Source organism: Strongylocentrotus purpuratus, unplaced genomic scaffold, assembly GCF_000002235.5.
Source record: "Strongylocentrotus purpuratus isolate Spur 01 unplaced genomic scaffold, Spur_5.0 spur5_scaffold_2, whole genome shotgun sequence".
Lineage (NCBI taxonomy): Eukaryota > Metazoa > Echinodermata > Echinoidea > Camarodonta > Strongylocentrotidae > Strongylocentrotus > Strongylocentrotus purpuratus.
In genome coordinates, this window is record NW_022145605.1 from 31253317 (window position 1) to 31258501 (window position 5185).

Below are 5185 nucleotides of genomic sequence, written 5' to 3' on the forward strand. Positions count from 1 at the left end.
TAGGTGTAAACTTTTTTTTGGACTCACACTGTATTGAAACAGACAACAAGTTAAATGGCAAGTAATTAAAATCAGATTAATGGTGGCCATTACACTACGATTGAGACAAAAAACACTTACCATTTTACAGATCAATGTCTAAAAGCTTCCAAAAATGATCAAATAGCACGATGATAACCTAACATCTTTCTCTGGAGAAAAACATATAACAAATTCGGAAACGAAGAATACAGGTGCTTAATTACAGAAAGGCAGAAAATAATAATCGTAAGGTGTAAACTGTAGGCTATATCGCAGGAGACATATGACTTGATATCTACTTTCGATAAATATTAAATAGTTAATGAAACGTTTTTCCTTCTGTGCAGGCGGTAAGCTCGTATGAGAACGACATCGATATGCAGAGGCGGATCTAGGTGACGGCGAGGGAGGGGGCCCAATTCGTGAGAAAATAGGGACTTTTAGATTTGCACGTCGACAGCTTTGACTGCAACGTGCGACGTCATTTTAAGGCACTGCGCATGCGTCACGTCGTCTCAGTCGGCGATCGAGAATGCGTCAACCTTGATTTTCCTAAATCTAGTACATGCATACATACATATCGATATTTATATAGCGCCTTTATAGACATGCTCAAGGTACTAGTATGCCGCGTGCGCATAAAATATACAGTTCCTCAGGTAGACAAAGGAACATCCCTTCCCTGCTATTATGTACAAATGTGTAGAACAGGTGTCACATGCATATTCACCGGTTGTTCTACACATTTTTACATAATACCACTGAAGGGATGTTCTTTTGTCTACCACAGCAATTGTTGAGAGTAGAATGAGGAACTGTATATTTTGTCCTCTTTCTTTGTCCGTCATATTCAAAGTGGTACTCCCTGCATGCATGTATATCGTCGAGTGCAATATAAAAAAATTCTAACTGTAGTCAACATGGGCAGTTGAGTACGTTGACACGCATGATCATTCGGAGTTCGTCGTGTTCTCGTCCACTCAATAGGGGCTTTTCGTTTGTGTGGACGAGGACGGCGTTCACGTCCTCTAACGATGCAAATTGACGTCAGACACCCGTCCTGTTCACTACCTTATAACCCTTTTCGTTTTAAGTTGACACACGTTCTCTACACGATGACGTAATGGCCCCGCACGCGCTTATTCATTTTCTCCTTCTTTCACTTCTTATTTTGTTCTTCGTTTATTATTCTATTATACTCTCTCTATTTAGGTGGTCTGTTATCAACAGACCACCTATTGATTTCGTCAGAATTTTCTTTCTTTATTTATTAGGTGGTCTGTTATCAACATGACCTGTTGACCCTTGACCTGAAGTATATGTTATATTAATATGAATGACCTTTGATGACGCGTCATGAAGATATGATGGATAATGTGATTTCACAAAATGGCGCCTGGATGACGTCACGATAATTTGATGACCTTGAAAATGTTCCTGTCACGTTTCATAATGATGACCTATAACTGTGTCAAAATTGAGAGAAATTGGGCGGATGGATATTGAGAAATCGGATACACAAAAAAGTGGAGAAATAAATAAAAATAAATAAATAACTAGAATTTAATTCGTCACGAAGACGAATAAGGTGGTCTGTCTATGTCTTATGACAGATTTGAGAATGGGAGAAGTTATATAGACATGTAAACAATGATGATCATGATGAACATGATGATAATCATGATAGTAAAGGTGATGATGATGATAATGATAATGTTATATGATGATAAAAACGATAATGTTAATGATGATGATGAGCATAAGCATGATCCTGACCTCTGATTGAAAAAATGAGGAAATAGTTAGATAGCAAATAGTCTCAGCTACAACATACTAAAATTGTTTTTTGTGGCCCGGATAACTCAAGTTTGGTTTAGTTAATTTCATTAAATTTCGGCACAATTATAGGTCATTGTAATGAGACGTGACAGGAACATTTTCAAGGTCATTAGGTTATCGTGACGTCATCCAGGCGCCATTTTGTGAAATCACATTATCCATCATATCTTCATGACGCGTCATCAAAGGTCATTCATATTAATATAACATATACTTCAGGTCAAGGGTCAACAGGTCATGTCATCAAAGGTCACATAAAGGTCATGACGCGCGCGTATGTGCGCGTCAAAATTTAAAATTGCTCAAAATCACTTAACTATTAAACGAGAGTACGAATCAGGTCATTTTAAGCATTTCAAAATTTTCCGTCCGTTTGTGTCCCCGCGCGCGGTGTGCGCGCTCACAGCGCGCGGAAAAGGTCAAATTCAAAATGTTTACATGATTTAGATTCCTCTCAACGTAATTGACAATTTACATTAATTTCAGTCACTCTTCATATTTCATAAGGCCGTGAGCGTGCGTCAAAGTTCAAAATCCGCGCGTGCTGCTATGGGTAATATAATGCAAATTTGATCAAAAACATGCCATTTTAAAAATCGAAATAGCTCTTCAGATAGTCCATCGACCCCCAATTTTTATATCATGGTTGGAGAAAGCATGAGTTGGAGATATGATTTCATACCACCCTGACTCGTACAAAGTGAAACAAAGTCATCATATTTGCATCTAAACTCAAACAAATGTATTTTGTTGATGACGTCATTTTTGTCTTTGTTTAATTGAGATTATCTCACTTATCGGTGATCGATTTTCTCCCACATTTTGATATGTTGTAGCTGAGATAATTCTCTATCAGAATTATGCCATTTATTTTTCATTTTAATGACGTCATCATAGTTAAATATTCGATTAAAGGCGACAATGCATAATTTGTTATATTTGCGTGTTATGTCTATGGGAGGTCACTTTTTTCAAAACATGAATCTGCATGACAATGTGTTTTGACCAGTATCTCAGTTATTATACAACAGTTTTCTCCCAAATTTTAGTATGTTGTAGCTGAGACTATTTGCTATCTAAATATTTCCTTATTTTTTCAATCAGATGTCAGGATCATGCTCATGCTCATCATCATCATCATCATCATCAATATCATCATCATCATCATCATCATCAATGTCACCATCATCAACATCATCATGATCATGATCATTATCATCATCATCATCACCTTTACTATCATGATCATCATCATGTTTATCATGATCATCATTGTTTACATGTCTATATAACTTCTCCCATTCTCAAATCTACCATAAGACTTAGACAGACCACCTTAATCGTCTTCGTGACGATTTAAATTCTAGTTTTCTTATGATATTCTTTGTTTTTCCTTCTTCCATCTTCTCTTCTATCTTTCCATTGTCTATTCTTTATCATTTTCTCTTTCTGTCTTTCCTAATGTTATTGTTGTTGTTATCATTCTATCATTTTTCTTTCTATCTTTCCTCATATTATTCTTTGTTTCTTCCTTCTATCATCTTCTCTTAAGTTATTCTTTGTTTTTATCATTCTATCACTTTCTCTTTTTGTATTTCCTTACGTTATTCTTTGATTTTTCCTTCTTTCACCTTCTCTTTCTGTCTTTCCTTATGTTATTCTTTGTTTTTTCCTTCTTTCACTTTCCCTTCAGTCTTTCCTTATGTCATTCTTTGTTTTTTCCTTCTTTCACCTTCTCTTTCTGTCTTTCCTTATGTTATTCTTTGTTTTTTCCTTCTTTCACCTTCTCTTTCTGTCTTTCCTTATGTTATTCTTTGTTTTTTCCTTCTTTCACTTTCTCTTCAGTCTTTCCTTATGTTATTCTTTGTTTTTTCCCTTCTTTCACCTTCTCTTTCTGTCTTTCCTTATGTTATTCTTTGTTTTTTTCCTTCTTTCACCTTCTCTTTCTGTCTTTCCTTATGTTATTCTTTGTTTTTTCCTTCTTTCACCTTCTCTTTCTGTCTTTCCTTATGTTATTCTTTGTTTTTTCCTTCTTTCACCTTCTCTTTCTGTCTTTCCTTATGTTATTCTTTGTTTTTTCCTTCTTTCACTTTCTCTTCAGTCTTTCCTTATGTTATTCTTTGTTTTTTCCCTTCTTTCACCTTCTCTTTCTGTCTTTCCTTATGTTATTCTTTGTTTTTTTTCCTTCTTTCACCTTCTCTTTCTGCCTTTCCTTATGTTATTCTTTGTTTTTTCCTTCTTACACTTTCTCTTCAGTCTTTCCTTATGTTATTCTTTGTTTTTCCCTTCTTTCACCTTCTCTTTCTGTCTTCCCTTATGTTAGCCTTTGTTTTTTCCTTCTATCATCTTCTCTTATGTTATTCTTTGTTTTTATCATTCTATCACACTTTTTTTCTGTCTTTCCTTATGTTATTCTTTGTTTTTTAATCATTCTATCAATTTCTCTTTCTGTTTTTACTTTCTGATTTACGCTGCGATGTAGCAAGATGACGTCATTCTGACGACGGGTCACTAGTTTTCTGACGAACCTCAAATCATCGATGAACGGGTTCGCAAATGTGGCCTGACGACGCCAGACGACCCGACGCATGCGCAGATCGCGGAAATGACGTCACATATTAGACGTCGACTATGTCAACGTGACAAACGAAAACCCCCTACTCTAAAAGTCCCTATTATTTCAATTCAATTTTCAATTCAATTCATTTATTTTTTCCTCTTTCAATCGTTCATATTTACAATGATGGTATATTTTAACATATTCACATATTTATATACATATAGATCAATTTGCACAATACAATACATTAAAAAATAAACATGAAATTGAAAGGGAAGGAGGGCCGACTAAAAAGCAGAGCTTGTAGGGTGTAAGCCCCCCTGTAAAAGTAATTATCATGAATTATCATTTTATGAGAAAACAAAACAAAAACAACAATAATAACAGTAACTGATTCAGTAATACACAAAAAAAAAAAAACTTTTAAACGCAAAACATTGATAAATACATACATGTTTATAAAGAGAAATAATCAAAGTTGCATAAAGTCACACTACAAATTATATTTGATTGGGGAATGCAATAGCCTAGTAACTATTCAGAAGAAAGCTTTTAAGTCTCCTTTTGAAAATTTGTATCGAATTACACTGTATAATATCATTTGAAAGAGAATTCCACAGTTTTGGACCTGTAAAAAACAAATGTCTTTTGTGCAAAAGATGTTCTATTTAATGGTAAATGAAAAGAGCTCGCCTGGCGAGTGAGGTAACTATGAATCGAATCATTTCTTACGAACATATCATTAAAAGGCAAAGGTAATTGTTT